This window comes from Ylistrum balloti, unplaced genomic scaffold (genome assembly GCF_031769215.1).
Source record: "Ylistrum balloti isolate Yb309-2 unplaced genomic scaffold, AGI_CSIRO_Ybal_v1 Utg370668, whole genome shotgun sequence".
In the NCBI taxonomy this organism is placed as follows: Eukaryota; Metazoa; Mollusca; class Bivalvia; order Pectinida; family Pectinidae; genus Ylistrum; species Ylistrum balloti.
This window is the reverse complement of record NW_026782404.1, coordinates 339,222-361,359: the sequence shown is the minus strand read 5'-3', so window position 1 is coordinate 361,359 and position 22,138 is coordinate 339,222. Positions and strand designations below refer to the sequence as shown.

The 22,138-nt window shown below is 35.3% G+C and overlaps 13 non-coding genes across 13 annotated transcripts; 6 read left to right on the top strand and 7 right to left on the bottom strand.

The window, feature by feature from the left end:
• Positions 1–158: 158 nt before the first annotated feature.
• Trnap-cgg (transfer RNA proline (anticodon CGG)) lies at positions 159–230 on the top strand. The gene has a single exon. It is a non-coding gene; the product is annotated as a tRNA-Pro (tRNA).
• A 909-nt stretch (positions 231–1,139) lies between these two features.
• On the bottom strand, positions 1,140–1,211 carry Trnap-ugg (transfer RNA proline (anticodon UGG)). Its single transcript has one exon. It is a non-coding gene; the product is annotated as a tRNA-Pro (tRNA).
• Positions 1,212–1,971: 760 nt separating this feature from the next.
• Positions 1,972–2,043, bottom strand: Trnap-ugg (transfer RNA proline (anticodon UGG)). The gene has a single exon. It is a non-coding gene; the product is annotated as a tRNA-Pro (tRNA).
• Positions 2,044–2,773: 730 nt separating this feature from the next.
• On the top strand, positions 2,774–2,845 carry Trnap-agg (transfer RNA proline (anticodon AGG)). The gene has a single exon. It is a non-coding gene; the product is annotated as a tRNA-Pro (tRNA).
• A 4,216-nt stretch (positions 2,846–7,061) lies between these two features.
• Trnap-ugg (transfer RNA proline (anticodon UGG)) lies at positions 7,062–7,133 on the bottom strand. Its single transcript has one exon. It is a non-coding gene; the product is annotated as a tRNA-Pro (tRNA).
• A 521-nt stretch (positions 7,134–7,654) lies between these two features.
• Trnap-agg (transfer RNA proline (anticodon AGG)) lies at positions 7,655–7,726 on the top strand. Its single transcript has one exon. It is a non-coding gene; the product is annotated as a tRNA-Pro (tRNA).
• Positions 7,727–9,820: 2,094 nt separating this feature from the next.
• Trnap-agg (transfer RNA proline (anticodon AGG)) lies at positions 9,821–9,892 on the bottom strand. Its single transcript has one exon. It is a non-coding gene; the product is annotated as a tRNA-Pro (tRNA).
• A 1,836-nt stretch (positions 9,893–11,728) lies between these two features.
• Positions 11,729–11,800, bottom strand: Trnap-agg (transfer RNA proline (anticodon AGG)). Its single transcript has one exon. It is a non-coding gene; the product is annotated as a tRNA-Pro (tRNA).
• Positions 11,801–12,414: 614 nt separating this feature from the next.
• Trnap-ugg (transfer RNA proline (anticodon UGG)) lies at positions 12,415–12,486 on the top strand. Its single transcript has one exon. It is a non-coding gene; the product is annotated as a tRNA-Pro (tRNA).
• Positions 12,487–15,008: 2,522 nt separating this feature from the next.
• Trnap-cgg (transfer RNA proline (anticodon CGG)) lies at positions 15,009–15,080 on the top strand. The gene has a single exon. It is a non-coding gene; the product is annotated as a tRNA-Pro (tRNA).
• Positions 15,081–19,330: 4,250 nt separating this feature from the next.
• On the bottom strand, positions 19,331–19,402 carry Trnap-agg (transfer RNA proline (anticodon AGG)). The gene has a single exon. It is a non-coding gene; the product is annotated as a tRNA-Pro (tRNA).
• Positions 19,403–20,989: 1,587 nt separating this feature from the next.
• On the top strand, positions 20,990–21,061 carry Trnap-ugg (transfer RNA proline (anticodon UGG)). Its single transcript has one exon. It is a non-coding gene; the product is annotated as a tRNA-Pro (tRNA).
• A 908-nt stretch (positions 21,062–21,969) lies between these two features.
• Positions 21,970–22,041, bottom strand: Trnap-cgg (transfer RNA proline (anticodon CGG)). Its single transcript has one exon. It is a non-coding gene; the product is annotated as a tRNA-Pro (tRNA).
• Positions 22,042–22,138: the final 97 nt, after the last annotated feature.

The window sequence follows — 22,138 nt, the reverse complement described above, 5'->3', positions numbered from 1 at the left end:
TCCAGTAGAAAATTTGAGTGTGACGTTTCGATTACTACAGGTCAGCTTCATCAGACAAATGACCAGTGTATGGCGTATTAGTACTGACGTAAGTAGTATACGAGGTGGTAAGGAATTTAAATTTCCAATCATTTTTTTAATGTAAGCGGGTTGCAACCGGCTCGTTGGTCTAGTGGTATGATTCTCGCTTCGGGTGCGAGAGGTCCCGGGTTCGACTCCCGGACGAGCCCAATTTTCGTTCCTACTTTTTGTCGCTTCGTTTCTAAAATTCATATCCGATGTAAGATTAAAGATGATGATATGGCTGTAACATAATTGTTTGCAAGTTGGTCATTCTGCAATTTTCAATGTGTTAATAAAATGAATTAATTAATCCAAACTTTATTAAAGCGAAACGCAGTGATAAAATTTTTTGTCCATCACCAAATAAAGTAACATAGTCCTACATCATTAGTGACTACGTTGTAATAGCAATTCAACAATGAGAAATCGTAACCAAACCTCTCTTTTGTCTAAACACAGATATCAGATATGTTGGAATATGAGCCATACGACGGACAATACTTCAGCTCGAAAAACACTGTATGTTGATTTGATACCAACAAAATATTCTTTCTGGGTCATACAAGATACCAAATACAGAGGATACCGAGGTGCTCATTCAATTACTTTCGAACTTTTTCGACATTGACCACTCATTGTCTTTACAAGATATGACGCCATTTGATAGAACGCGGGTGACGCCTGGTATTTTTTTCGTCGGCCAGTAAGTAGAGTACCCGTTTTATAGGTGTTCACGAGACTAGCTATAAACCATCCCTAACTTCTAAATACCCGTGAGGTTGCGTAGGTCGTTATCCGAGAGGGAAACTAATAACATCACCTTAATTCCTTCTTCCATCCCTTTTTTGTGTGTATGTTTTCTTCACCTTTCTCGTTCCTGCAAGCAGAGGATTTTTTTTTTTCGATTACCTGCACATTTTGATTAAAAAAAAATAAATCAGCAGTGTACATTACATTATAATGTAGTGTACATGTAATGTTGATCTTTATCTCTATCAGATTGATACTGACAGACAGCACTGTCCGCATGAATTTATCGTCCATAATGGAGAATAGAAAGAAAAAAATTATTCATCGGGCTCGTCCGGGATTCGAACCCGGGACCTCTCGCACCCAAAGCGAGAATCATACCCCTAGACCAACGAGCCGTTATACATCCATTGAATAGTTACAAATTAATATTCGACATCATATTGTAAACTCGGCACAAGATACACTGTGTGCTCTTTCATTATACTGAACAGAGTACTTGATTATTAAACAGGTAATTCATTGGATAATCGCCGTGGAGACCTAACACGCTGGAGCAGCATTAAATATCAATGTTCGTTTTAAATACCAATTGTACCAATTGAAAAAAAAATCTGCAAATCAGTTATATGAATGGGAAACTTAAGTTCTCTCATGGTCTTGTCAATCTACAGTAATAGATAATAAAACCGTTTACATGACAATGATAGCATCTGAACGAGAAACATTTAGCAGTACCACTGGTCCCTTTCCTATAGTTACGATATGGATTGGACCTGTATATCAGAACACTTTTATCTACGTAATTAAATGCACAGATATTATCTATCCTACAACGTAAAATATATGTTGTGATTTCGTCATCCGAGAGTGTTCTCCGATAAAGTAGGTAAATAGAAAAACGACTACAGTACACGTATACACCACGGAATCATTCGTGTTCACGAACATAGCTTCTTATCTTATTGATAAATGTTTACAGATAACACCTCTCCGGTACATCAAATTTTCTTTTCTTTCCGGTGTTGTTAATAGGTTACAAAATGGGTCTTAAATTAAACCAACCATTTTACTTGCACAAAAAAATTATCGAACAGAAATAAAGATAGAAGATTTTATTGATAAAAAAAACATAACAAAAAAGCACAAAATTAATTCGGGCTCGTCCGGGATTCGAACCCGGGACCTCTCGCACCCAAAGCGAGAATCATACCCCTAGACCAACGAGCCGCTCTTAAATACCAGTTGCCTGTCACGATATTTTAAATTTAAATATGACAACATATAATCAGGAATTTGGAGACTAATGTAGACTGTGGCTTTGTAATACTTTAATATAACATAGGTAAGTCAATGGTTAATTGTCTTATTTCTTAGTAAGTCTTACCTACAATAAACTTTAACAAGCATACTGGATTATAACAGATCACACCTGTAGAAAACTTCAAACTAAGAAGTAATATGAATAGAATAAAGTACTTTAATTACTTTACCGACTTACATATATACACATCACAATTTACATAACAATGATACAATCGGAATCAGCTGTATTTATCAATACAAATCACTAATAACGAGATCCATATCGGATAATGACCCACTTATATGAATATGAAGAAAGATTTCACCTGTAGAAAACTTCCAAATAAGAAGTAATATGAATAGAATAAAGTACTTCAATTACTTTACCGACTTACATATATATATTGTCTAGAAAAGAAAAGTGTCAGTGAGAATACATTAATGAAATGAATTTACATTTTATTTGATTGAAAAAGGAAATTGTATAAAGAATTTGGGAACGTAGTCTGCGATGTAAAAGTATCAAATGATTTCATCATCCGAGAGCATTCTGTGACGTAGGGGTTCAACAGGTAAGCGAATACACATATATACACTCGTTTGGTTCATTCACAACTTGGACTCTTATCTATGAGAAAATGTGGGTCGTATTCATGGCTCGTTGGTCTAGGGGTATGATTCTCGCTTAGGGTGCGAGAGGTCCCGGGTTCGAATCCCGGACGAGCCCCACTTTTGCAACTATCAACTTTTCCTACTCTCTCTCCTTCGACCTTCATCTGTCACATATGAATATTTTACAATAATTATTATACTGACCAACGAACTACAACGATTATTTGTTAAGCCCAGCCTGTGTAGCATTTTTACCCATTTCATTTGTAAGTATTTTATTTAAAAAAAAACAAACAGTTTTTGTAATAAATTCCGGAAGTAAAATTTAAGTAAACACATATGTTTGCAAAAAGTCTCGGATTTTAACGTTCACAGGAATGCAAATAACACAGAGACATTTTATAAGCCAACTAAAAAGTAAAAAACAAACTAAAACGTGGTATGAAGTTTCCTGGTGTGTTCTCCGGTCACTAACGTTTTTCTTCAACAACAGGAAGGTGTTGTTGGCAGGAAATAGGGTATCATTATACTATTCAAAACACATTCTATTATAAAGTGTACAGAGTTGATGAATTCTAACAATGTAAAAAGTTTATGAAATCTATTTCAGTTTACCAAAGTCGTGTTTGAAAATGTCTTCCAATTTCTTCTCCATATCTATCATTGCGTTTTTCTCTGTCTATACATTGATATTTTTTAAAGAGAATGAAGCTAATCAAGCTGGAAGTAGAAAGTTAATACTAGTCACCAGCTGGACATAAGAAACAATATTAAAATACATAATTCCAAATACTGTCAAATTTTATAAAACATGGATTCCAGCCATGCTATGCCCTTAAGATAACTATGAATTTATCAAAATAATCTTTAGTAATATGTGTCCTCCATGATATGATGTAAAATGTAGTATGTAATGATATATGTAATGACATACGATATGATAGGACATGATATGTGAAATGGTGTCATATGTATTTTCTGGTTAAAGAAAAGAAAATTAGTTTTAGAAAAAAATATTCACATATCCGAGATACTTATGTAAATTAAGTGAACTATCATTATGATATTAATTAGAGTTGGGAATTTATAAAAAAAAAAGTAATCATGTGTAATCTGATAAGTTAATCGCATGCTATTAACAAATGATATATTTCTGGATCAATATTTTTACAAAAAGTGTCATAAACTTTCAAATTATAACATAAAAGATGAAAGTAATATATAAGTTGATGTATACAGCAGGTAAGTTATATACATTGTAGGTAAATTTACCTGTTGAAAGTAACACTACTTTCAGGGAAAATATTGTAATCCATATAAAAACAAATTATCCTGAAGCGATTTTTTAATGTTATATAGAGATACACCCAGAACAATGGACCTATGTAAGTTTTCAGTAATAAAAGTCACTTCCGCGAATTGATTAATGAGCAGGACATGTCAAACCTGTCTTAATAGTGTTGGTCTATAACTACAAGGCAGTCCAATAGGCTGACATCATCAAAATCAGCCTTGGGGAAATGACCCATACAAAGGACAATACATTGAGCACGAGATACATTGTGTATAAGGGATTCTGCCAAGTTCCTCATACCAGAAATCGTTCAAGATGTCTAGTATTTCTTCTGTCTCCGAGACTTTAATAGGTTTCAGTCTGGGCATTAGTATAAAACAGTTATTTTAATTGTACAAAGTAATCTATCCAACAAATATGAGGAAGATTTATTTTTTCACATTCTTCTCGGTATAATACTTTTTAACCCGATTCGAACCCGGGACCTCTCGCACCCAAAGCGAGAATCATACCCCTAGACCAACGAGCCGCTGTTAAATACTCATTATCTGTTCTTCTATCGTTTTATATATATATATATATATAACAATTGAAGGAATTTCTTATTTATATACAACACAATTTACATGACAATGATACAATAAGATTCAGCTAAAATTATCAATACACATAAAATAGAGATCCAGATTATCGGATTACGATCCACTTGTATAAAGAATATTGAAAAGTGTCAATGAGAATACATTAATGAAATTAATTTTACATTTTATTTGATGGAAAAAAGAAATTAGATAAACAATTGGGAACGTTGTCTGCGATGTAAAATTTTCAGGTGATTTCATCATCCGAGAGCATTCTGTGACGTAGGGGTTCAACAGGTAAGCGAATACACATATATACACTCTTTTGCTTCATTCACAACTTGAACTTCTTATCTATGGGTTAAGCAGGCTGTATTTATGACTCGTTGGTCTAGGGGTATGATTTTCGCTTAGGGTGCGAATCCCGGTCGAGCCCCACTTTTGCAATTATCAACGAACTTTTCCTACTCTCTCTCCTTCGACCTGCTTCTTTCACAAATGAATATTTTACATTAATTAGTAAACTGACCAACGAATTACCTTATTTGTTATTTTTTGTTTAATTCGCAGAATTGAAAATCATATTAAAAAGCTTCGGCGGTGAGAGGTCATGAGTACGACTCTCAGGTGAACTTAGCCTGTGTAGCATCATTACCTGTTTCATTTGCCAGTGTTTTACTTTAGAAACTGTTTTGAATTAAATTTCGAAAGTAAACATTGAGTAAAGAAAATATTTCTGCACAAAAATAAAGGATTTCGAACGTTCACGGGTTTGCAAATTTCAGAGTGACATTATATAAGCCGACTGAAAAGTAAAAATAAACTAATCAGTGTTAGTGAACTTCCCTGTTCCATTACTACGTGGATAACAATGGAACTATGTCAGTTTTTTTATTTAATTAAAAATGTCATTACCACGAATTTATCAAAGAGCAGGGCAAGTCTAATCTGTCTTTCAGTAGTGTTGCTGTGTAACTACATGATTATCAAACAGACTGGTGTTAACAAAATCAGCATCTGGAAATGATCCGAGAGGCATCGTCTGTAAGAGATTCATCAAATTTCCCCATACCAGAAATCGTCCAAGGTGTCTAGTACATCCTACTTGTCAAATTAAAGGGGATACATGGGCACAAACTCAACTACACGTACTAGAAATCCAGTTTACTGGATCTGCTTGTTTGAAGAGATTACACGGTGTTATCTCTGCTGCTAGTCATTAATTCCCGAGGTGTTACATAATGTTGCACGAAACGTTTTCATTAATTGGAATAACGGCACGTTTCAAATTATACAGATGTACTTGAATTCGGATCAAAGTGGGCCTCTGCTGATTCTTAGAATGACAAGTTAGTTACATGACGCAGTGTAATTAATTTTCGCTATATATACACACTAGTAATGCACCAAATGTTGCCTTTGTATTGGTGTTTACTTTTGTGTTATTTGTATATTTCTAATTCTACCAAATTCTCCTTTTTTTCTCCGAGGCTATAATGGGTTTCAGAAAGTTTCTTAGATTACACCCTTATTTTAATGGTATAAGAAATCTATACTAACGGAAAAAAGAAACGCAAGTTTTTGTCCGGTGGTAAATATTTCAAATGTTTTATGGATGATCATATCATTGTTAAGATGTTTATATTAATTCCTCATAACTGATTAAAATTTGATAAGTTCTGTTGTCTTAACACAGACGGCGTTGGCATGGATAGCGTTTAAACGTGAATACCCTACGCCATTTCCTGATCAAAATCAATAGCGGGTGTGCCCACCTCGAGCTGCAGTCGCTGCTCTAACTCTCCTTACCATTGACCCCATCAAATTGTTTATGGTCCTTTGTGGGATGTTATTCCACTCCTGAAGAAGGGCCTGTGTGAGCTGAGCGACGTTTTTTGGGACGTTGACGCGCTTCCTGAGCCTCCTGTCCAGCTCGTCCGACAAATGCTCGATCGGGAACAGATCTGGACTGTAGGGTGGCCAGTCGAGTACTGGGACATTGTTTTGGTTGAGGAAGTTACGGCACACCCTACTAAACGTGCGGCCTCGCATTATCCTGCTGCAACGTAAGGTTTCGCGCTTGGATTAATGGAAGGACATGAGGAATGAGGACCTGATCCCGATATCGGACAGCTGTAAGATTGCCTTGGATGATCACGAGAGGAGTTTTCACGCCATGAGAAATCCCCACCTAAACCATAACAGACCCTCCCCCGAATCTGTCGTTTACTTTAACGCATGCGTCAAAATCTGTTCAAATCGTGCAGCGTCGCCCGAGGTCACAGTTGACCGAATTTAAACCGACGATTATTTAGACAGTACACTGAGGTATTTATGTGTCACATTTCACAACATTTGGTCCACGGATAAAAAAGTTGTATTATTAAAACTAAACTTGCGTTTCTTTTTTCCACTAGCATATTAGTATAACATTTTTGAAATAAAAATAAATCACCGGGCTCGTCCGGGATTCGAACCCGGGACCTCTCGCACCCAAAGCGAGAATCATACCCCTAGACCAACGAGCCGCTGTTAAACACTCCTTATCTGTCACGATTAACATAGGATCAGTATATTGTAGACTCTAGTATAGACTATACCACAGTAATACCGAAATACCTTAATATAACATAGGTAAGTCAATGGTTAATTGTCTTCTTTCTTAGTAAGTCTTACCTAATATAAACTTTAACAACCATAATGGATTATAACAGATCACACCTGTAGAAAACTTCCAAATAAGAAGTTATATGAATGGAATAAAGTACTTCAATTACTTTACCGACTTACATATATATATTGTCTAGAAAAGAAAAGTGTCAGTGAGAATACATTGACGAAATTAATTTTACATTTTATTTGATTGAAAAAAAAAATAGATAAACAATTGGGAACGTAGTCCGCGATGTAAAATTTTCAAGTGATTTCATCACCCGAGAGCATTCTGTGACGTAGGGGTTCAACAGGTAAGCGAATATACATATATACACTCTTTTGGTTCATTCACAAGTCGAACTTCTTATCTATGAGAAATACGGTCTATATATATGGCTCGTTGGTCTAGGGGTATGATTCTCGCTTAGGGTGCGAGAGGTCCCGGGTTCGAATCCCGGACGAGCCCCACTTTTGCAATTATCAATGACCTTTACGTAATCTTTCTCCTACGACCTGCTTCTTTCACATATGAATACCTTACAATAATTATTATACTGACCAACGAATTACAGTATTTGTTAAGCCCAGCCTGTGTAGCATTTTTACCCATTTCAATTGTAAGTGTTTTACTTTAAAAAAAAACAAACAGTTTTTGTAATAAATTCCGGAAGTAAAATTGAAGTAAACAAAATATGTTTGCAAGAAGTCTCGGATTTCGAACGTTCACAGGAATACAAATAACACAAAGACATTTTATAACAGTTTTTGTAATAAAATGTTGACATTTGTATTATTTTTATCGTATAAACAAATCTGTCCAAGTAATGTGAAGGTTTGTTTTCTACATTTTGTCTGTTTATGATATGTTTAGATTAAAAAAGGAGAATCATACCCCTTGACCAACGAGCCATTGTTCATGGCTGGACACTGAAGCTATTTGTTACCGAAATACCTTAACATTACAATGCTAATTCAATGGCTATTTCTTAATGCATCTTTCCTCCAATGAACCTCAGCATTTATCCTTAATTTGAACAGATTACATAAATAGAATACTTCCTCCTGATAAGCAATGTAAAAAGGATAAAGTTCTGTTTACAACACAACTTACAAAACAAAAATGCAATAAAAATCAATTACATTTATAAATACAATTTTTTTAAAACGATGTCCAGATTGTCGGATTACGACCTACTAGTATACATATAAAGGAATGAAATGTGTATTAAAATATCCCGATACTTCCACTGCTTTTTGGTATTTCTGGGTATCAATTCTTCTGGTAGTCAGTAGTGATCTTTTTCTATAAAAGCTGCATGCCACATTTTAATGATATACAGATGTCCTTGAATTCAATGGCAGTGCTTATAATGACCAATCATTCGTATTATGCAGGATCAATTAATTTTATAATGCAGATTTGCTGATTTTAGCTTCGTATACATAATGCATCAAATGTTAAATTTGTCTCGATATATGTAGTTTACTTGTATGTCTCTTTTATATTCCAATTTAAGACTTTTTCTCTGAGGCTAGAGTAGGCTTCAGAAACGGTCTTAGAATAAAACCCTTATTTTTTGTACGAAGACAATTGTCCAAAAGATACGAAGATCGATATTTCACATTCTTTTGTTTATGAAAAAAGAAAAAAATCTTCGGAGTCGTCCGGGATCTCTCGCACCCAAAGCGAGAATCATAGCCGTAGACCAACGAGCCGCTGTAAAACACCACGATCTGTCAGCTTTAACATTATAAGTTCAAATTTGACAAGATACAATCGGTGTATTGGATATTCTGTATTAACGAAATAACTGAATATTACACAGGTAAGTCAATAGTTTAGTGTCCTATTTCTTGCGTGTTACCTATAACAATCTTTAACAATCAAATTTGATTTAACAAATATCACCTGTTGAAAACTTCCACATAAAAAGGAACATAAAATAATATAGTTTTTCAATTTGTTTACCTACTTACATACATATACAATGCATTTTACATAACAATGATACAATAGGAATTAGCTACATTTATCAATACACATTGCTAAAAACAAGATGCAGATTATCGGATTACGACCCAATTGTATGAATTTAAAGAAACCTTTCAACGAGAATAAGTATCAAATAAGTATTTTTTATAGAAAAAAGGGAATCAGATATAGAATTTGGGAACGTAGTCCGCGATGTAAAATGAGTTTCAAGTGATTTCATCATCCGGGAGAATTGTCTGACACAGATGTTTAACAGTTAAGGAAATACACAATACAATGATTTGGTTCATTCACAGCTTGAACTTCTTATCTATAACAAATGTGATTGATATGTATGGCTCGTTGGTCTAGGGGTATGATTCTCGCTTTACCTGTTTAATTTGCCAGTGTCTTACTTTAACAACTGTGTTAATTTGAAATAATTTCGGTAACCGACAACATTTTAGTAATCTTCCCCTTAAGAAGCAATATGACAAGAATAAAGCTCTTCAATTGTTTTACATTGAATTCGGGCATTCATTTGCAAAATCAGGTGTGAATAGTTACAGTACCATTAAAGAAAAAGTGGGGCTCGTCCGGGATTCGAACCCGGGACCTCTCGCACCCTAAGCGAGAATCATACCCCTAGACCAACGAGCCATATATATAGCCTGCATTTGTGATAGATAAGAAATTAGTTCAAGTTTTGATTAAACCTACGGATTGTATAAACATTTATGTGTATTCGCTTAGCTGTTGAACTCACTCAAAATTTATTTAACATTGCAGGCTACGATATCAAAAATCTGTATAATATATTTTTTTCTTTCCAATAAATATATATTAAATTCATTCACCTATTCTCGCTGAAATCTTTCTTGTATTCATATACAAGTGGGTCGTAATCCGATAATCAGTCTGGATCTCGTTTTTAGAAATGTGTATCGATAAATATAGCTGATTCCTACTGTATCATTATTATGTAAATTGTGATGTGTATATATGTAAGTCGGTAAAACAATTATAGTACTTTATTCTGTTAAAATTACTTCTTATTTGGAAGTTTTCTACAGGTGTGATCTGTTATAATCCAGTATGTTTGTTAAAGTTTATTGTAGGTAAGACTTACTAAGAAATAAGACAATTAACCATTGACTTACCTATGTAATATTTAGGTATTTCGGTATAACAGTGGTACAGTCTATACTAGAGTCTACAATATGCTGATTCTATGTTAATCGTGACAGATAAGGAGCCTATATGATTCTCGCTGCGAGAGGTCCCAGGTTCGAATCCCGGACGAGCCCGGATTTATTTTTTTTTATTTAAAAAATTATATGATAATCTTCATATCTGCTAAATTTATTTTTATACAATTAAAATAAGGGTTTTTATTCTAAGACCCATCCTAAAATCTATTAAACCGTCGCGAATTTGGTGAATTTGGTGAAATTGGAATATACAAATAATACACAAGTAAACATCATATATCAATACAAAGGCAACATTTGGTGCATTACTAGTGTGTATATATAGAGAAAATTAATTACACTGCGTCATGTAACTAACTTGTCATTCTAAGAATCAGCAGAGGCCCACTTTGATCCGAATTCAAGTACATCTGTATAATTTGAAACGTGCCGTTATTCCAATTAATGAAAACGTTTCGTGCAACATTATGTAACACCTCGGGAATTAATGACTAGCAGCAGAGATAACACCGTGTAATCTCTTCAAACAAGCAGATCCAGTAAACTGGATTTCTAGTACGTGTAGTTGAGTTTGTGCCCATGTATCCCCTTTGATTTGACAAGTAGGATGTACTAGACACCTTGAACGATTTCTGGTATGGGGAACTTTGCAGAATTTGTTATACACGATGCATCACTCGCAAAATATATTGCCCATCGTATGAACCATTTCCCAATGCCGATTTTGTTAACACTAGTCTGTTTGATAATCGCGTAGTTGTACATCAACACTACTGAAAGAAAGAGGTCTTGTCCTGCTCTTTGATAAATTCGTGGTAATGACATTTTCACTCAAATAAAAAAATTGACATAGGTCCATTGTCTTCCATGTGGTGATGGATTAGGTAAGTTCACTACCACTGTTTACTTTATTTTTACTTTTCAGTTGACTTATGTAATGTCACTCTGTAATTTGCATACCTGTGAAATCCGAAACTTTTGTGTAGAAATGTTTTCTTTACTCAATGTTTATTTTCCGAAATTTATTACGAAAACCGTTTTTAAAGTAAAACAATGGCAAATGAAACAGGTATAGATGCTACACAGGCTATGCTCACCCGAGAGTCGTACCCGTGACCTCTCGCAGCCGAAGCTTTTCAATATGGATTTTCAATTCTCCGAACTGAAAAATAAGAAATAAGGTAATTCTTTGGTCAGTGTAATAATTAATGTAAAATATATCTATGTCACAGAAGCAGGTCGAAGGAGAGAGAGTAGGAAAAGTCCGTTGATAATTGCAAAAGTGGGGCTCGTCCGGGATTCGAACCCGGGACCTCTCGCACCCTAAGCGAGAATCATACCCCTAGACCAACGAGCCATACGTATCAACCAATTTTGTTAGAGATAAGAAGTTCAAGTTGTGAATGAACCAAACGAGTGTATATATGTGTATTCGCTTACTTGTTGAACTCCTACGTCACAGAATGCTCTCGGATGATGAAATCACTTGAAAATTTTACATCGCAGACAACGTTCCCAAAATCTATATCAATTTTGTTTTCTTTCAAAAATGCATATTAAATTCATTCACGTATATTCTCGCTGAAATCTTTCTTCATATTCATATAAGTGGGTCATTATCCGATAATCAATATGGATCTCGTTTTTAGTGATTTGTATTGATAAATATAGCTGATTCCTATTGTATCATTGTTATGTTAATTGTGTTGTGTATATATGTAAGTCGGTCAAGTAATTGAAGCACTTTATTCTATTCATATTACTTCTTAGTTTGAAGTTTTCTACAGGTGTGATCTGTTATAATCCAGTATATTTGTTAAAGTTTATTGTAGGTAAGACTTACTAAGAAATAAGACAATTAACTATTGACTTACCTATGTTATATTAAGGTATTACTGTGGTATAGTCTATACTAGAGTCTACAATATACTGATCCTATGTTAATCGTGACAGCAGCCTGGTTTTAACAGCGGCTCGTTGGTCTAGGGGTATGATTCTCGCTTTGGGTGCGAGAGGTCCCGGGTTCGAATCCCGGACGAGCCCGAATAAGATTTTTTATTGAAAAAAAATATATCTATACCGACAAGAATGTGAAAAATACCCATTCTTCAATTCTGCAATTAAAATAAAGGTTTTATCCTAAGACCCTGCCTGAAATCTATTACAGCCTCGCAAAAAGAAAGGCGAATTTGGTGAAATTGGTGAAATTGGAATATACAAATAATACACAAGTAAACATCATATATCAATACAAAGGCAACATTTGGTACATTACTGGTATGTATATATAGCGAAAATTAATTACACAGCATCTTTTAACTGACTTAACATTCTAGGACTCGGCAGTGATGGGAATGTCCAGAAGTTCAAAAATTTTTAGAAAGTTTTGCTGGAGGCTCTTTTTATTCCATTTCCCTTCAATAAAATAAGTTTTCTGTTTGGTTTCATTGCTAATAAAAATCAGTTAATCAGTAGCAAACTTGACAATGAAATCTTAATTATCATTAAATATTACATATATAAGGCAAGATGTCAACACAAAGCCTTAAGTGTATATAGTCTTATTTATTCATTCAGGGAATTTTATACCTTTCAGAAATATATTGCCAATAGTAAAGGTGAACAGGCACAGTTAAGTTTTAATGATGAATGGAGAAAATGGAGAAAATTATTGGAATTGGCTAATTCTTAACTTTAAATACATTTACGGTCATGTAGTATGTTTTACCGTATTTTAGTATTCTCTGTCTTTACAGTATAGCAGGCCCCTTGCTTACCCTTATAGTATTTATTTATTTATTTATTTATTTATTTATTTATTTATTTATTTATTTATTTATTTATTTATTTATTTATTTATTTATTTACCAGGTATTTTTCTTTATACTCGAGTCCCTATTGTTTCGCTGATTATTGCAATTTTTACTAACCCAGATCACCTCTCTCCCCCCCTCTCTCTCTCTCTCTCTCTCTCTCTCTCTCTCTCTCTCTCTCTCTCTCTCTCTCTCTCTCTCTCTCCTCTTTATCTTTATGTGTAGTATTGATGTATGTGTAGGAGTGGGTGTGTAAGGGTAGTGTTGTGATGTTAGTAAGGGTGTTGGTGAAAATGCCAGGCGATGATGTATGGATGGATTTCAAGTTATAATGACAAATTGTGTTGATAGTTAGGTTGATGATGAGGTGCATATGTGATAATGAATGCTGAGGATGAATCTATTGACATGAAGGTGGTGACAAAGGCATATTGAATATGACAATGATGAAGAATGTATTGACATGATTACTTGATTGAGATCATGATGACTGATGATTATGATGAGGAGGTAATGTTTATAATGAGGAGGATAATGATGATGAGGTAATGTTTATAATGAAGAAGATAATGATGATGGTAATGTTTATGATGATGATGATGATGATGATGATGATGATGATGATGACGATGATGACGATGATGATAATGATGATTATGATGTTTATGATGATGATGATGATGATGATGATGATGATGATGATGATGATGATGATGATGATGATGATGATGATGATGATGACGATGATGATGATGACAATGACGATGATGATGATGATGATGATGATGATGATGATGATGATGATGATGATGATGATGATGATGATACAACTTAATCGAGATTATGGTGATGTGTGAGTGAGCATATTGTATGTTGTATGTTTGATGATGTTTTGTTGATGTAATTGTTATGTACATAAAAACTCTTGAAAAATAAAAAAATAAAAAAAAACCAAAATTATCTATAGATAAGAAGCGTTGTGCGTCAACAAGAATGATTCTATGGTGTACACGTGTATTCGCTTACCTACTTTGAATGACGAAATCACTTGACATACATTTTATGATATAGACTACGATCCTAAAATGTGCATTTAATTAAGTGGTTCCAAAACATATCCCGATGTACAGATGGAGTCCGTATTTAAAAACTCTCTTCTATATGTCAGCGTGAGTCCCATTATGAACGTATTGTAATGATAAATGTTTCCCGTTCAGATGATTTCAACTGTAAACAGCTGTATTGTCTCTTTACGTAGATCGGTAAAACAATCCTGAAAGTCAGATTCATTTTCGTATAACTGATTTGAAGGGAAGTTTTTAAATGTGAGATCAATTAAAATCGAAAAGAATTTTTTATTGTAGAAAAGGTGTCTCAAGTGTCAAGGTGAAATAAAGATAAAATAAAAATTCCTTCCCAATGACTAATCTAGGTAGGTCTACATAGTGCCGAGTTTATCTTGTCGAATGTTCAAATATCGATGATGACATATATCGACTCGTTGTTCTGCGGATTAATTCTTGCTTTGGGTACGAGAGGTCCCGGGTTCGAATCCCGGACGAGCCTGAAGATATTCTTTTTGTAATATCATCTTTCAACGCCAACAAGGGCTGATAGTTATATAAGGTTTGTTCTGAAATTCTCGCACAAGACATCAGAGGTCCAGGGTTCAAATCAAGGACAAAACCGGCTTTTTCCATCGATATAATTTTTCACCTACATCATATAAAAACAGTATTACGGAAATAGTGCGGCTCGTTGGTCTAGTGGTATGATTCTCGCTTCGGGTGCGAGAGGTCCCGGGTTCGACTCCCGGACGAGCCCAACTTTTGAAACATTTTGCAATTTTATCAAACTTGTCAAGGTGAGTACTACATGGGGCACTCAATGGGGTGGATTTTGGCAATTGATACATTAGAACAGGAACGATTATAATGTACCATTGACGTTCTTGTCTTTCGTAACCAATCATTTAAGCTATAGATATAGGTAGGAGTTGGAGAACGGTCCCAGACTAAGAGATTGTAGCAGCAGGGGAAAAGGAAAGGTCGATACTCGCAGGGGCTATCACAATGTTTCAGGGGAACTTGTATGATATAATATAAATGGTACAGGCTGTAGACACTGATCATAATGCTGTGTCCACTATTATTGTTGGAACAAGGATAGGATGTTCTCATAAACACTTGTTAATGGGGTTACCTTTATAATAGGTTGATATATCCTGCGTGTATGTAAAGATATGAATACATATGTGCAAGGACAGTTTCATAACACATGGATCATGACCGTATGACATGTTCTAAGATTCGGTAGGGACGCAGTCAAATAATAGGGGTAGAAAACAAACGTTGGAGTGAGATACATTAAAGTAATCGATAATTTGAAAATATTTTATGTTTGCGTCCGGGAGGAAGAACGATATGAGAAAACATTGAAAACTAGAATATTTACAAGTGTCTAAGGTCTTGTCTAGAGAAAATCGGCAACACGAAAGCAATTACAATTTCACAACGTCTGCAATAGTGTGTATAGTATTTAACGCGTGGGTAGGTTTTCTATTTGCCAAATGGTACGTCTGTTTCTACAGTGTCATACAAAGACGGAACAGCTGTCAGATGCAGTTTAATTCATTGTTTGGCTCTACCGTGTTTTATCTCAAATTGTATATAAAAAAAACGCTATTCACTTGCGTGACTTTTGTACATTCTTCAATACTGCAGCGACGTATGTTTGCATATTTATATTGCTCTGGAGTTTTAATTTGCCTTCTCACTGGTTGTAAAAGAAAACAACAAAGTTTTTAATCAATCTTACGGTCACGACAAGGTTTTTTCTTGGCGTACTGAGTCTAGATTTACATTATACTGTTAAACACAAAAGCTCGGTTTCACAAATGCCTCTTTTCCATAAAAAAGGAAAGAAAAAAAAAACATAATCTTAACTTAATTAAAGATTGGATTAAGGAAAGCATCCCCTTCTCTTTAAAATAGGACAAATGTTTCTATGTCTTATTTTGATCTACGGTATGATATATGCTTCCTGTGATTTCACCGTCCTTGAACATTTTCGTGACAGTAGGCGAAAAATTAGATAAAATAGATTAATACTTACACCTATAGTGATCGTAAACATAACACACAAGATAAATACATACGTCGTAGTGATTATAGGTTAAGATACGTTTATGATACAATTCTCCTTATAAAATATTCTGTCAAATAATGTGTTTTAAACATTGAGAATTTTTTTGTGATTGTTTTCACTGTTTTTCTGTAGAGTGTACCTAAATTCATACTCGTGAAAACCACCTTTCAATACAAATTAAGAATGAGATACAGTAGAGTCAGATAATGAATGAATACTGGAAAATATATCGATATTTTCACAGATCCCCCCTCCCCTCAAAATATTCTTGGGGATTAATTGTCTTGTAGATTTTGTCTCGATTTTCATGTTGATTATCAAGAATATCATAGCAAAAAGATTTACGGGCTCGTCCGGGATTCGAACCCGGGATCTCTCTCACCCAAAGCGAAAATCAAATACCTAGACCAACGAGCCGCTCTTTCGAAAGCATAGATTGAAACAAAACAAAATGGAAATGTTTTATCGGGAATAATTGGTCTTGAGTTGCTACATCGATACTGATGTTTCTATGTTATCTTCAATCTTCAAACAATACATACAATATTGATATGATCAAGGAGAGAATTTACACATGTAACATTTGAACCTTATCATGGTTGATTATCAGACGTATGTAGATTCTGGTACTAATACACGCGCTGTTTATAATGATCGGTCACAGACTTCAGGAGTTCACCGAAGGAACTACCAGAAAAAATCCAGATGATTCTTCAGGAAGCGGCAAGCTCACGACTGGTATTGTTTAGAGATCACTTACAGTTAATTCGATTGGCAGCAAATCATATCCGCTATTTTAGTGCCAAGGTCAGATATACGAAATTCCCTGGATAGACATGGTGGTAAACTGTTTAATCTCTAACAAGATATATGTGGAGCTACACGTCGTGATCATTATCTCAATGACGACCCTGCAAGTAGAGCGTAGGCATTGTACCTGTTAACCCCATTTCATTATCATATCATTTCATTATGACACTACCAACTCTTGTTGGCATTTAAAAGAGCGTTCGCTCCTGTTAAAGAGGGTTTGAGTTCTGTCCCCTGGCCAAGATTCTGCTTCAGTGTTGTGTTGTTCTAGGACTGATTCGCTCATTGCCGGTATATTATGATCGGGAGGGGTGATTTGTTTTTTCCTACAACGAAACCATCAAGGACAGCTTTCACAAAGCTGTGTAATAAACCTGATGAATTCCATTTCCCTATTGCGAATTTTCGTTTCGGGATTGAATTCCCAACACATGGTGTTTACATACCGTATTTGATTCAATATTCATAGACCTGTTCCCAATGTCACACAGGCATACATATAAAACAGGGTTTTAAGATTTGGAATTTGATGGAAGATTTACGGTCGTCATACTGATCTCATTGAGATGCTCGTTAGTTTGCCTTTTGGTTGCGTTGTTGTATACCTTGTTCTCATTGAGAACGTGACATTACTTACATAAATTGACATGGCAGATGCCTACTGGAACATCGTACTGACATTCGTACAGAAGGAAAATTTGAAAGAATGTCATATTCCCTTATTGAGCCCTGTCCTTTTTGTCCCAAGGGAGACAATCCTAACATCCCTGCAGAAAGGATTTTACTGAATAATTTGCTCTATTTCCCCTATGCGGCTGCGTCTCAAGGCCTCAGGGGGTTAGACCCACCTTATATACAAAAATCAGCCCGTTTTCCCCCAAGATGCTTTTAACCAAATGTGGTCAAAATCTCCCCAGTCGTTCATGTCTAAAAGCGTTTAAGAGTAATCGATTTAAGTAATGTAGAATGCAAATCTATGGACAGCTTCTCCACATAGAGAACCTTGTATGTCCTGTATGTCGTGTATTAAGTATCCTTACTAACTAAACCTATTGGAAATAACACCAAATTGGTCTTATCCCGGAGTTGCACCAGTGTCCTCTTGCTGGAATCGCACAACTAGACCAACCACCCGCTTAAACAATTATAATGGCAAGTTTTCAAGTTTGGTTAATCATATCTTTACGGAATCTATATCTATAAGTGAAAATTATACCAAGATATTTTAGGAAAATGTTTTATCTGTAGGATAAATCTTTAAACAGGTACATGTAAGTTTGAAAAAGTTCTTGTGTGTAGATATGATTGGAAAATAACAGAGAGAAGAAAAAGTCGGACTCGTCCAGAATTCGAACCCTAAGCGAGAATCATATCCATAGACCAACTAGCCATACACGTCAGAGAACACTCTAGGATGATGAAATCACTTGATTTATATGTTGCTCATAGCCTGGTTCATAAATCAGTTTGTTCTGTAATGGATATGATAAAGACATCTGAACATGCCAGTAGCAGCGTTGGTTATCCTTGAATAGGAAATGACCCGGGACCCACCCAAGTTACATATTTGATAAACAAAAACTTCTTAGATATTGATCACCGATTAAACATATCCCATCCAAGTTCCGGGTTCGAAACCCGGTTACCGTTTAAACATACCCCGTCCCAAGTTCCGCGTTTGAATCCCGATCACCGTTTACACATACCCGTCCCAAGTTCCGGGTTTGAATCCCAATCACCGTTTCCACATACCCCGTCCAATTCCGGGTTTGAATCCCGATCACCGTTTACATACACCCCGTCCCAAGTGCCGGTTCGAGTCCCGGATGAGCATCACTTTCGACATGCTCAGAACTTTACCAAATCTTTTGCAAACCAAGTCTTTGTTTCAAGCATGCCTATTTTACCCGTAAAAGTTCTTCTAATCCTTTTATAAAATGTGCAATCATCACAATTCATGTCTGTTGCTACCAAACCAAAACGGATTCTTTAAGCGAGTAACAGACTTTGAGTTGAATGCATTGCTGTACAGACCGAAGACTTTTCTGAAGTACCTTTGTATCATGAAATTTCTTCTAACAGGTTGTGGAAAATTTTATGTCGGAAAAGAAAAAGTGGGGCTCGTCCGGGATTCGAACCCGGGACCTCTCGCACCCTAAGCGAGAATCATACCCCTAGACCAACGAGCCATGTTCAAACTATTTTCTTTGCAAGGGAGGTTTCTCAACTTGTACGTAGAGGTAAGACAATTTACCTACTGCCTGAGCTATTGATAAGGTAGATAGTCACGTGTTATGTCTGAGTATTGATGACGTGGCTCCTGATAGATAAAATATCCCTGTAATACCACTGTCTGGTTGTGTGTTCATCTCGCAGTGATACACGTGGCATATACATTATGTATTTAAACTAGAAGAAAACCCCGATCTGTGATTGATAGCTCTGCACAGTAACCTGAAAATACCGAATCCTGTTTATCTAATGTGTGAATGTAATGTTTCCTTGTTATCGAGTAAATCTAGTGTTTTGTGAACAGGCAGAATGGTAGTATCGTTTTCAAACAATCCCTCGACAAGTTTATTACATTGATATTTAAGGAAGTGGTTTTGTTATTGATAAATACAGCTGATTCCGATTGTATCATTGTTATGTAAATTGTGATGTGTATATATGTAAGTCGGTAAAGTAATTAAAGTACTTTTTACGCCTTTTCATATTACTTCTTAGTTTGAAGTTTTCTACAGGTGTGATCTGTTATAATCCAGTATGCTTGTTAAAGTTTATTGTTAGGTAAGACTTGACTAAAAATAAGACAATTAACCATTGACTTACCTATGTTATATTAAAGTATTAGTCAGCCACAACTACATTGTCTCCAAATTCCTGATTATATGTTGTCATATTTAAATTTAAAATATCGTGACAGGCAACTGGTATTTAAGAGCGGCTCGTTGGTCTAGGGGTATGATTCTCGCTTTGGGTGCTAGAGGTCACTAGAACGTTCCCGGACGAGCCCGAATTAATTTTGTGCTTTTTTGTTATGTTTTTTTTATCAATAAAATCTTCTATCTTTATTTCTGTTCGATAATTTTTTTGTGCAAGCAAAATGGTTGGTTTAATTTAAGACCCATTTTGTAACCTATTAACAACACCGGAAAGAAAAGAAAATTTGATGTACCGGAGAGGTGTTATCTGTAAACATTTATCAATAAGATAAGAAGCTATGTTCGTGAACACGAATGATTCCGTGGTGTATACGTGTACTGTAGTCGTTTTTCTATTTACCTACTTTATCGGAGAACACTCTCGGATGACGAAATCACAACATATATTTTACGTTGTAGGATAGATAATATCTGTGCATTTAATTACGTAGATAAAAGTGTTCTGATATACAGGTCCAATCCATATCGTAACTATAGGAAAGGGACCAGTGGTACTGCTAAATGTTTCTCGTTCAGATGCTATCATTGTCATGTAAACGGTTTTATTATCTATTACTGTAGATTGACAAGACCATGAGAGAACTTAAGTTTCCCATTCATATAACTGATTTGCAGATTTTTTTTTCAATTGGTACAATTGGTATTTAAAACGAACATTGATATTTAATGCTGCTCCAGCGTGTTAGGTCTCCACGGCGATTATCCAATGAATTACCTGTTTAATAATCAAGTACTCTGTTCAGTATAATGAAAGAGCACACAGTGTATCTTGTGCCGAGTTTACAATATGATGTCGAATATTAATTTGTAACTATTCAATGGATGTATAACGGCTCGTTGGTCTAGGGGTATGATTCTCGCTTTGGGTGCGAGAGGTCCCGGGTTCGAATCCCGGACGAGCCCGATGAATAATTTTTTTCTTTCTATTCTCCATTATGGACGATAAATTCATGCGGACAGTGCTGTCTGTCAGTATCAATCTGATAGAGATAAAGATCAACATTACATGTACACTACATTATAATGTAATGTACACTGCTGATTTATTTTTTTTTAATCAAAATGTGCAGGTAATCGAAAAAAAAAATCCTCTGCTTGCAGGAACGAGAAAGGTGAAGAAAACATACACACAAAAAAGGGATGGAAGAAGGAATTAAGGTGATGTTATTAGTTTCCCTCTCGGATAACGACCTACGCAACCTCACGGGTATTTAGAAGTTAGGGATGGTTTATAGCTAGTCTCGTGAACACCTATAAAACGGGTACTCTACTTACTGGCCGACGAAAAAAATACCAGGCGTCACCCGCGTTCTATCAAATGGCGTCATATCTTGTAAAGACAATGAGTGGTCAATGTCGAAAAAGTTCGAAAGTAATTGAATGAGCACCTCGGTATCCTCTGTATTTGGTATCTTGTATGACCCAGAAAGAATATTTTGTTGGTATCAAATCAACATACAGTGTTTTTCGAGCTGAAGTATTGTCCGTCGTATGGCTCATATTCCAACATATCTGATATCTGTGTTTAGACAAAAGAGAGGTTTGGTTACGATTTCTCATTGTTGAATTGCTATTACAACGTAGTCACTAATGATGTAGGACTATGTTACTTTATTTGGTGATGGACAAAAAATTTTATCACTGCGTTTCGCTTTAATAAAGTTTGGATTAATTAATTCATTTTATTAACACATTGAAAATTGCAGAATGACCAACTTGCAAACAATTATGTTACAGCCATATCATCATCTTTAATCTTACATCGGATATGAATTTTAGAAACGAAGCGACAAAAAGTAGGAACGAAAATTGGGCTCGTCCGGGAGTCGAACCCGGGACCTCTCGCACCCGAAGCGAGAATCATACCACTAGACCAACGAGCCGGTTGCAACCCGCTTACATTAAAAAAATGATTGGAAATTTAAATTCCTTGCCACCTCGTATACTACTTACGTCAGTACTAATACGCCATACACTGGT